This window comes from Macrobrachium rosenbergii, chromosome 59, assembly GCF_040412425.1.
Source record: "Macrobrachium rosenbergii isolate ZJJX-2024 chromosome 59, ASM4041242v1, whole genome shotgun sequence".
NCBI lineage: Eukaryota > Metazoa > Arthropoda > Malacostraca > Decapoda > Palaemonidae > Macrobrachium > Macrobrachium rosenbergii.
Genome location: NC_089799.1, coordinates 12,740,875 through 12,753,374, shown reverse-complemented (window position 1 = coordinate 12,753,374; position 12,500 = coordinate 12,740,875). Strand labels below are relative to the sequence as shown.

The following is a 12,500-nucleotide window of genomic DNA, read 5'->3' as shown; positions in this document are numbered from 1 at the left end:
AACAAGCAGACTGACAGCCAGGCAGAGAAGGAAACGGGAACCAGACAAACAAACAACGGGACATACAGATACCAGAGAAGGAAAAGGGAACTGAGCAGAGACAAACAAACAAAGAGACAAAGTACCAGAAGAGGAAAAGGGGTCAAACGTAGACAAACACACAAAGAAACAGACAGCCAACCAGAGAAGGAAAAGGGAAACAAGCAGAGACAGAGACAGACAAACAGTGGAATGGACTGCCAACCGGAGAAGAAAATGGGAACCGAGCAGAAGAAGACAGATAAACAAACAATAGGGCAACCAGAGAAGGAAAAGGGAACCAAGCAGAGACAAAAAACAAACAAACAAACAAACAGATAGACAGGGCACCATAGAATGAAAAGGGTACACGTAGAAACAGGCAAACAGGCAAACAGACAAGCAGAGACAAACAGACAGGCAACCGGAGAATGAAAAGGGAGCCAAGCAGACAAAACAAACAAACAAATAAACAAACAGACAGACAGACAGAGAACCAGAGAAGCTAAAAAGTGAACCAAGCGGAAAAAAGAGCCCAAGGCGAAAAAATAATCCGAATAAGAACGACCAAAGCAGCTCACGGCCGTTTGTTCGGGATCCCAGACATAGATCAAGTTAAGATTCCCTCCTACGTCTAACTTAAGCGCCTAACTTATCTCTCAGACTTTCCCTTTGTGACATAGGCCATGATCCTTACTTCTCCTTCGTCTTTTTTAGTATTGTTTCTCCGATTTCAGATGTCAATTTTTTTTATTTTCGTTCGTTTTCTTTGTAATTTTTGTACCTATTGTGGATATGCGTATATATGAGCTTATTTTTATTGCCACGATAGTCTAGATATGATAGGTAAAGAATTTTTGATATTATTGACATAGGGTTTTAGTTACTAAAGATTTTTCCGTTGTTCAGAACATAGTCATTATGGACTGATCGTGATATTATTTAATTATTTCACTATAGCCTGTTTGTAGAACGTATCATTGTATGACAGGCTTGACTGACATAATAATCGTTATATGAGCTGCTTGTTGCTTGTGGATTTTTAGATAATCATATGCCCCTGTATTGTGTTTTGAATGATATAATATTGATTTGAACTTAGTATATGGTTCACACGACTCTACCGTTCTGATTGTTTTAAAAACCTGTGAAATGAAATCAGTATTCAATCTTTTATCATCAAACTCGACTGACTGGAGAAGAGTTCCTGGACTGCTGTCCTCTTCTCCCAAGCTCTGGATTTCGCTTCCTGCTTTTTTACTCAGAGACAGTGCTTCCATTCATGATGCGGGTATATATTTTCTTTTAGAGTGAGCCCACTTATTTTTTACCACTTCGAGCCCTATCCTCCTTCCTGCAGGGGCGGGTGGGAGTAGGGGAATTCTAACCCCAGGTTCCTCCAGACCTAAGTAGTAAAGATTAATTTGAAGGAGAATTGCACCAGTGAGGAAAATATGAAAATATGGCTTACGGGTTACGGTAACCTATAAATTATAATGATAAACCTAGAAGAATTTATAGCTATAAAATACAGTTTCTTCCGAAGTGTTCTTCAAGTAATATCTTTACAAAATATTGAGTATTTAAGAGGCGAAAAAAGTCCTCCTTGTTCCTGAACCAACCAGCTTGGAATCTGCCTGGTCTAACTCACGCACGAAAATTCATCAAATTCTGTAAACAAATTTTTCACTTTTACTGCTGATGGACTATCAGTCCCGGAGGTAAAATCATAACGTTTTCATAGATATGAGAGAGAGAGAGAGAGAGAGAGAGAGAGAGAGAGAGAGAGAGAGAGGAAAGTGCTGGTATTTCTTATGGGTGATGTTTGGTATAGCAGCAACAATAAGTATCGGATAGTCTCATACTTTTTGAATCAAATTTGGAATACGTGGGCGGTTTGATATCTATCACAAACTCTTTATTTACACTCGGAGATCCAACACTACAACCCACACACTTTAAAATCTTTCATCTTAAAGATCAAAATATCTGTTGTATTTTTATCACATAAACACAGGAATACACATTTTTTTCGATTTATCATTACACAGGTAACCAGAGTTCATATTTAACTGGACTACATAAAATGTCTTCCCTGTTTTATTTATACGCAGATTGATTGATTTGATTTATGGTTGGTAAAACTGGCGTCACAAATTTTACACGCAGATGAAATATGAAAATGTTCTTCCTGTTTCTCATTGTTTACCTTGGAAGTGCCGAGACGATCATCACAAAAATCTATTTTTAATTTCTAGCAGCACCTATTCAGGATTTTGCCTCCGTCTCACAATCTTGAGAAATTTAAAATCATTTTGCACAACAAATCAAAGTTCCAACTCTCTCATGGTTACTGTGGCTAGTTCCGCTGAGTAAGAAGAGTGGAAGTTCGAGTTAATCAACACACGATCGAACAGCATCAGCGAATTGTTCGCTAACAGTAAGTTTTTCCGTCGGGGTATTTAACTTTCCTACTCAAAAAGTTGATGAGTTTGTTGAATGGCTTATGATCATATTATCATAGGCAACTTCCTAAATCAACTGGGTTCTCACAAATAGATTTGCTTCTGAGATTGATTGATTGATTCATAGAGTATAGGCATACATGCCAAGCACTGGGGCAACTAAGGCTATTCAGCGCTGAGACGGAAATTGACAGTAGAAGTTTGAAAGGTGTAACAGGAGGAAAATCTCTCTGTTGGACTATGAATCAATTGTTAGGAGAGGGTGGACAGTAAGATGGAAGAAAGAAATATGAACGGAGGTACAGTAAAAGGAATGAAAGTAGTTGCAGCTAGGAGCCGAAGAGACGCTGCAAAGACCCTTAAGTAATGCCTACATTGCACGCGTGAGGTACACTGACGACACTACCCCCAACACGGGGTTTTTGCTTCTGCACGTGATCCATAGGCCTATAAGTTTATTTAGACCGTCTTTTTATGTTTCGTACAAGGCCGCTGTCCGAATCTACGTTTAAGCTCAGGGATTCCTTCTCTTTACCTTTTTTGCTGCCTTTCTTTCATATTCCGAATCTCCTCCTCATTCCTCTTTCCCGCTGTCGCATCTGTTAATCTGTGCTTAGGTTATATCTATAAATAAACAACCGTATCTTGTTTGATTCGTATGTTGTCACACTTTTTAACTTTTCTCGCATTAAAAATAAAAAATGGTCGCGCTTCTATTGTCACCCGAAATTCGGAAACACGAGAGTGCCTGCGATTGAGCCTATCATCAACGGCAATATGTCTGCATTTAAAAATAGGGACTGTTGTCTGCAAATGAACAGATTTTCTCTTTTAAGAGTTTTATCGTCAACTTTTTTTTTCATTTTCAACTTGACACGGCTTCGAGTTTAAAAAAAAAAAAATTTTTTTGCAGCTTCGAGTTTTTTATTTTTTTTTTTTGCAGCTTTTTTTTTCTCTCCTCAGCGACAACGTTACGGCTGCAATTTGCCCTTTTCCGTTTCAACTTGATTCGATCCACTGACCCTCATTTCCCCAGCGCCGTCGAGGGCTTGTGTCCCTGTTCCTTTTGCAGCTTTCCTTTTTTGTTCTTTCGGTCGTTTTTCTTCGCTCTTCCGTTGTATGATGAACGTTGGCTGACCTGATACTGTCATTTCTCAGTCCTACACTATCATTTCTACCTCAGCCGTAAGCACTGTCACTTTTCTTTGTTGTCTATACCATTACGATTACCACAAAAGTCTCGAATTAGACCAATATCCTTCTCCGTAAACCTGGTACTTTTCTTAGGCTATTCTTTGTTAATGGAGACTCTTAACTTCTTCAGAAGACGATGGTTTATAGCTCTCCAGTTTAATAGATTGGGAGAATGGGAAAAGGGTGGTCGTGCTAGTGATGTAAATGCAAGGGTAGAGAGGGTTTTGTTGGCAGACATGGAGTTCCTGGAATGAATGAGAATAGAAAGGGACTTGAGAGAATGTGCCTTAGGAAAGTGAAATTAGTAAAGAAAAGAATTTGTTAGGTTTATGTGTTAGTTAAGTTAAGTATATCTTAGTTTAACCAGACCACTGAGCTGATTAACAGCTCTCCTAGGGCTGGTCCGAAGGATTAGATTTATTTTTACGTGGCTAGAACCAATTGGTTACCCTAACAGCGGGACTACAGCTTATTGTGGAATCCGAACCACATTATACCGAAAATGAATTTCTATCACCAAACAAATTCCTCTTGTTCTTCACTGGCCGGTCGGAGATTCGAACTCATGACCAAGAGAGTGGTAGTTGAGAACGGAACCCGCTCACCCAGCGAGGAACTATGTGTGTTAGTACAGAATACAGAGTAGATAGAAGATCAAGTCGATGCCTGTAATGGTGGAAAGTGGAGCGGCTGGAGGTATATTTGATCATTATTTAGCTGAGGGGGAAGTTGAGATACCTAGACTTTGGGACAGAACTAAGATTGAGGGTAATTGGTAACCAGGAAGATGTTGCAATGAATGTTGATGTGGATGGCGGGGGAATTGCAGCAACCGATTCATACAGGTATTTAGAAGTAAATATAATGGACAATGGCAGGATGAGGGGAAAAAGCGAGTCACAAAAAAGATGAAGCATGGGTATATGTAAAAGATTAGAAAGAGGCTTGGAGTATCTATACAAGTCAAGGTTAGACTATATGAAGGACTGTCGAGCCAACTCTCCTTTAGAGAAGTAGGGTGCTGATGTTGAATGTGAATGAAAGATAAAAATAAGAAGTCCTGAGGGTTTAAGGAATGTGGAGATGCAAAGTGGTCAGAAGGGTAACATTAGTGAAACAATGAATCAGAGAGTTTTGAGATAGTTTATGATGTGGGAAGAGTGAAAGATGATAGGTTGATGAAAAGAGTGCATAATACTGAATTAATATCCAGGAAGTTCAAGCATGCTTGCAACATAGAGATGAATGGTGTGGTCTGTGGGAGAGAGTTCACAATGCTGCTGATGCGCCCTCTGGGTATTTGTATAAAGCATAATGATGTGGAAGTTTTTTGCACAGGAGTTCATCCACAATTAAGTATATCAAATATGAATGTGGTAGTGATCATTGTCTTGCTGTCTCTTTGTAAGGGGAAACGGCTTAATGATAAAAAAAATGAATATTTCTGTGTATATTAAGAAACTTAGGCTTTACTTGACAATTTGATATCCAGTTATAAAGACCAACATTATTTTAATTCTGTAACGAAGCATCCATTACAAAATATAACTCAAATACTGGCGAGGCCGCGTCTCTGATCTGCCATTTTATGTTCAACAAAGAGTCCTTCTGAATGGCGCCATCTACGGCGTCTTCAAACCCGAACACGAAAAGAATCCGGTCAATCTCTTCTAAGGGCCTGACCGTAATGCTGAAGGATCCCTTCAGCAGTTAAGGAGATACGTTGGGTCTTATGTGTTGTGCTCGTGGAGGGTCATCCAGACGAGTCTGTGCTGATTGGATGTCAGAGGTGAAACGACTCGAGTTGTTTCGCTATTTTGGCTTCACCACCTTAGAAATGTGTGCGTGTATTAGCGTCGATGTTCTTATCATGGAATCTCCTTTGGGTATATTTTTTAAGACTTGAATCGTTGAGGAAAGTAATGTCTTCTTAAAATGGAATCTCCCTTGTTTGTTTCTTTTTAAGACCTGAACCCTTCAGAAAAGTAATGGCGATACACAGGAGCTACAAACAAAAGCGTATTTATACAAAACGCAAGCACACAGACAGCAAAGAACCAGAGACGCCAAAAAAAAAAAAAAAAAAGACACACACTAGCCCTCTCAAACGCATGAAGAGCCCAAGGGTGTCTGAACGGACGCACAAACGCCCTGGGAAAGATCTCCTACGAGTTCCTTTCGATAAAAGGTTTTAACTTTTAATCTGAGATTAGGATACTTGGGAAGTGGGAGGATGTATTGTGTGTCCCTTTAACGCTCATAAAAGCTCTTCGAGAGATTAGCTCAAAAGATTAAATCGAGAGAGAACTCGAGGGAGGGAGTTTGCTATACAAAATTCCTTTGCTGGACAGGAGGGCAGACAGACAGACAGACAGACAGACAGACAGACAGACAGACAGACAGACAGACAGACAGACAGACAGCTCAAGGAAGGAAGGACGGTGGAGGAGGAAGATGATGATGGGTAAATGTCTTGTAAAATCTGTTTTGGTATCTTAGACGAAGATAGAGAGATGTAGTTGAATATCGCATAAATAACGTATAACGTATATAACACACACACACTCACATATGACCATACGAACACACACGCACACACACATACATATATATATATATATATATATATATATATATATATATATATATATATATATATATATATATATATATATAGTATGTATGTATGTATATATAACTGAATCACGAAAATATGGAGCGTGGTGAATATGAATAAAGGCAGTGCCACAAAGGAAAGTGAAACGACGGAGTGGTGCTAGGCCTTTCGACTTACTGCCCTTTACTTAGCAGATATATGTATATACTGTATATATGTATTGCTTGGAGGTCAGAATTTCTCCCATATATACTTATCACAAATCTTCTAGGAATTTTCTGCCTTTTAAAAACTCTGTAAGCTTTCCATGAAGCATATTTGGAGCTTGGTTTAATTTACTGGCTACAGTATTGCTATTGAAGCATTTCGTAGATCTTAAGTGTCAATGTGATGCACTACGGGTGGTAAAGAAGTGGAAAACAGCAGTTATACCAACAGACAAAAGGACCAATAGTAGTTGTAGCAGTATTGCTATAGCAGTAATAGTTGCAACGTTATCATTCTAACAGTAGAAATATAACAATAATAAATAATGCTGATAATATTAATAATGGTGGGCTTTCAAGGCTGAAACAAAGCTTCTTTAACTTCCTAGTAAGAAAGCAACATTATAGGAATGAATTTACTCTTCCTTTCAGAACAGGTAAATTCATGCACAGCATGAGTCAAGTAAGAGTGTTGCTCACAACGGATCCTTAGTTTCAGCTTTTTGTATGGTGTTATTGGGTAAAGTCTGACCAAAACAAAGCCTTTTAAAGCCGTTACCTCGGGTCTGTGGGGCAAAAACTTTCTCATCTGGTGGCAGGTTATTATAGAGTCGTCTTTATCGTAATTAGTTAGATTTCTTCTGGCGTCTGTAGTGTTAAATTCTCCAGTAAGTCTAGTCGTATAATGCAGGCCTCTGTTCATATAGCCTTGTAGCTGTTATGGTTAAGGACAGGCAATATTTAACTCGACTGCAAAGTTAACCACTTTAACCATGTATTTAACTGAACGATTTTAAGTTATGGCTTTTGAAATTATGAAAATACATATAGAATATGCAGACCATTCATCATGGGATGACAAACAGCTTTTTACATTTCTGTTTAATATCATTATATATATATATATATATATATATATATATATATATATATATATATATATATATGCATACATAAAACCACACAACTTCGCTGTGTATGTGTTCACACTACTCGTGTTAGGCGTTAATAAGAGGGGACGGTTAAAGAATCTGGAATCTTAACCTTCCCGTCTTATTGTAAGCCTAACAAGAGTAGTATGAATATATAATATATAATATATATACAGTATATATACATATACATATATATATATATATATATATATATATATATATATATATATATATATATATATATATATCGGTTTCAATTTAGGTACAATACAACGCACATTTATCATGGAGAGCTGAAGTGGCCAGACAACACTTGCAGCTACTCTGTTTGGCGCATCGAAAAAGCTGCTAGTGAAATCGTGTAGTCTGGGTTTGTTCCCGGGATCCCGGGATGTTGGGTTCAGGATCCCGGGTTCCCGGGATCTCAGGATCCGGACAATTTTCAAGGTTTAATAATCCCGGGATATTTTCGCAAATCCCGGGATAAAATTTAAGTACAAAAATAGGGACAATTTTGACTGCAAGATGGTTGTTGACTTGTTGTTCTGTTTATATTTTTATATACTGTAAATACAGACAGTTTCTGTCATTATCCTTATGATAATAATGATAGATGTCTAGATTATGTCACTGTTTTGATATTTATATAAAATACTTTATATTTCCAGTGAATTGTATTTTCCCATCAACAGCATCTCGCTAAAATTGCTAAAATCTTGTAAAATTGCTAAAATCTTGTAAAATTTAAAGTTGCAACGCTTTTGCAAGATAAGGCCTGTCAAAAAAATCCAGGGAGGGAAGGTAAAGCGTCTGTTTCAGTGTTTCCAGTTTATTGCAGTAACTAAATCTATAGGGGACAGGAGTATAAAACCGTGACAAAATAATGATGTATAAGTTTGCAGATTTTTCAAGAGGAACATATTCCTTCTTTGTCATGTGGAAACGTAGTGTTACTGTTTACCTAATGCTTTATTTTGTATATTTGGGACAGTAATCACGCGAAGCAGTCCCAACAGAGTGTATGCTTTGAACAAGTAGGTTTTGAACCAGGCCTGTTTGTGATGAGTGACTGCAGCCCGTGTGGGGTACCGTCCACTGTGTCGTATTATATAAGATCTTATTCTATGAGAAACTTCTTATTCATTTAGTTCATGTTATAAATAAAGAATGCATACGTTTAATTTTTCTTCATTTATTTTTACTACAATTTCTGTCATTAGGTACTCTTTTCATTTCACTGAGTATAAACGAAAACAAATGTATTTTTTTTTTATCATTGATAATGAACTATAATTTATATTTTCATTCGCACTGGAATTTGGAAGCAGAACAAAAATAAAGTAGTAAACGAAGCATATTTTAGCTCTTGTTCTTATTCCTCTTACTTCGTTGACAAAGTGTATGCTGTAATTAAACATTAGGTAGAATTAATAAGACAGTCAATCTACAGTAATATTTCTGCATATCAGGACGAAGAAAAAGCTCCAAAACGACAATCCCTATCGTGTACCAGCTAACCGTTGGCCTAACAACCTTACAGCGTGCGTAAATCTAATGAGCCAAGCATTGTAGCTACAGTCTCTCAACCCTGCCCATTCGCTAAGTAGTGAGCAGCCGTCAATTCTGTCTGTTTATTTTCATTCCTCCGCTTCCGGGTGTTCGGTGCTGTTACTGTGTGTCTGGGTACCTTATAGTTTAGAGAGTTCTTCAGAATTCAGAGCAAGCCTGTTCTCCATATGATGGATGAAACCGAGCTCTATTTGGCACTGTTAAGGTTTATAAACATTGCGGAACTACCAGAAAACCTTTTCTGAATGGGAAGTATCAAAACCTACTGCAAATGTACACACACACACGCATCAGGAGAGATCGTCATCTGTGTTCCAGTTGTCAACCGAAAAAAAAAAGTGCTTTCGAGAATTTGAAAATTAAACGCGTTTTTATTGTGAACTGGGAGAGAAGCTGACCAAGAGAAGTCGAAGGGTAGAATTCAGATATGAATAGCAGCGCGAAGGAGGAGAGACAGAAGGAGATATCACTTGGCAATGAAAAGTAAGCAGTGTGTATATTCATATAAGGAAGGCGTACTTCAATATAAGTAATGTGTGCAGCTACATAAAGGTAGTTCGGTATATTCTATTTTGCCACCGATCCGCTGCTGAAACGTTGTTCGGTATATTGTATTTTGCCACCGATCCGCTGCTGAAACTTAAACTTTTAATTGATTACATGTTTTGAAGTTGTTCTTATACTGTATGAGTGCTACTTATATTATTAGGAAGAGGAGGTGGTAGGCTAAGTCAAAATGGTCTGATATATAAGGCGAAAAATATTATCCAGACCAATTAAACAAGGCCAGTTAAGCAAATGGCCACATACAGTCGAAACTGTTATTCAGCCTTTGATTTGGAAGCTTTTCACTTTGTTCACTTTGGTTTTATGTACAGCCCTCCACAGAGATAATTCCCTCTCTGGCAGACCCTCACGTTTTAAAAATAAGGGGCTTCTTATATTTTATAAATGTCTTAAAGTGTTTTCTCATCAGTATCGTAGCTCCTGCAGGATAGGAAAGTCTTTAGTTCAATTTTTTTTTAAATTTGCTTTCTTATTAAATTGCACAGATTATTAGTCAAAGCCATGATCCGTATTATTTTTCATCTTTGACACACATTCTTTATATACTGTGCACTTATTGCCATCATATGTTTTATGTTTAGTATCACTATGACCTTTCTTTACACAAGTTTTACGCATGAAAACGTTGCTAGCACATTCATTTGATTTGTGATTTTCACCACATCTAAGGCAAGCTTGGTCATTTCTACAGTTTGCTGCGCTGCGACCAAATTCTCGCGTATGAAAGAGTAGGCGGTAGGCTAAGCCAAAATAGTCTGATATATAAGACGAAAAATATTACCCAGACCAACTGAACAAGGCCAGTTAAACAAATGGCCACTTACAATTGAAAGTGTTATTCAACCTGTGATTTGGAAGCTTTTCGCATGAAAGAAAGTTCAGTGTGTAAGTTCCCAGTAATGTGAAAAACTTGGTCAATTATCGTCTCAAATGGAATTTGTGGATTTTTTTTTTTTTTTTAGCATTCTTTCATTCTTTTGGCATGACCTTCCTTGAGGGATGGTCCACCGGCAGTTATTACGAAGAGAACCCATATTATAACTGCTCAAATACTAGAACGTTGGGGATCAAAAACACTTTCTTAACACGTAAGAATAGGGTGTCTTATTGTGTTGAGTTCCTCAAACAGTTTACTTTAAAAATTAAAAAAATTAATAAAAAGAATACTAAGTCATTGCAGTGCTTTCTTTGGTGTTCGTGGTGGAAGTCAAAATAGCCAATTATAGGCCTAAATCACATAGGCCTTAAGCAGACACAGGTCTTGATTTGCACAAGTCCTTTCGTCAGATATATGGTATAGACTATATATATATATATATATATATATATATATATATATATATATATATATATATACATATAATGTATATGTATGTGTGTGTGTGTGTGTGTGTGTGTCGCCCGTCGTCAAGCACATACATAAAATCCTGTCATAGCAAATATCACTGTGAAATGAAAGCGAGCTTCCCTTCCCTCCTGTAAATCTTAAAAAAAAAAAAAAAAAAAAAGCAGTAATGAATGCCAGCTTTGCAATGCTAGAATTTCAGCTGAAACCCCCCAGAAAGAAAATGAGAGAGAGAGAGAGAGAGACTCGGGCTCTTCTTTCGTCCTTTTTTCCTGCTACGTGGAAGTTTCATCTTTTCGCATCTCTTAAGATTTATTATGGCTCTGCCAAGCGACTCACTCTCGGCATGGAGGCGTTACCCTGGAGAAATCAGCGAGTGGGATGAAAGTCTCACATACAGCATCGCATCTAATGGATGTTTCGGGTTATCAGCACTTATTATTTCGGGTGTGCACCCCCTGGAGGGAGGAAGGGAGGGAGGGGTAGGGGATGTGTTATTTCCCCCCACCCTCTCTCGTTTTCCTTGTTTCTCTTCTGCTTTTATTTGTCTGCTGGAGAGCAGAGCGAGCTGTCTCGTGTGACTGCGGCGGGTTCGCTGGTTTCTGTTGGCTGGAGTGTAGTCAGGTGGATGTTTGTAGCCACCTTGAAATATACTATACTATATATATATATATATATATATATATATATATATATATATATATATATATTATATATATATATATATGTATATATATAAATAGATATAATATATATATATATATGGTAGGTATGTTAGTATATATATACATATATATATATGTGTGTGTGTACATATATATATACATGTATATACAGTATGTATGTATATATAGATATATGTGTATATATAAGCATATATATATATATCCTATGTATGTGTATAATACATAGTGTGAGTGTGTACACGCATGAACGCATGAATAAGTATACCACAAATTATGGATAGGGCAGTTGAGAGAATACCATGGACATTTTGTTTGTAAAATATTGCCAAAAAAATCGTATGATCAAATGCAGACTATGAACTATTGAGCATAACACAATACTAACAAAATCTCAAAAAGATATAAAAGTAAATTTAATTCATCCATGTCCTAGGGGATAAAATATAGTTAATGACAAATGACAAAAGGAAAGAAAGCCACAGATCCGCTTCCTGGAAACCAAAAGGTGGAAGAGCTTATTGAAATTTGGCTTCTTAATATATGGCACATACAACATACTTAATAACTGGTGCTGAAGATTGTAGAGAGAGAGAGAGAATATGAACCGGCAATACAGAAACTTAGTGGGGGACTGAGTGATTGCTGGAATGTCCTGTAAAGATTGCAATAATGAGAGTACAAGTTATTCATACTTACTTAGTGAATTATTCCTTTCGATCTATGTCAAGTTATTATTATGCAAAAACACTTTAATATTCTAGAGAGAGAGAGACCGGAAAAGAGGGTAAAGAGAGTTCTGCTAAAACCACATTCATAATAACATGTAAATTAATAATTTTCCAGAATACGTCCATTTAGGCTTCCAAATCACCTATGTTGCCATCTTGCATGAAACCGA

At 37.2% G+C, this 12,500-nt stretch overlaps 1 protein-coding gene across 1 annotated transcript in view; it reads left to right on the top strand.

The window, feature by feature from the left end:
- LOC136837533 (trypsin-1-like) overlaps nt 1-12,500 on the top strand; it is a 551,788-nt gene that overhangs the window by 484,082 nt on the left and 55,206 nt on the right. The window lies entirely within an intron of this gene.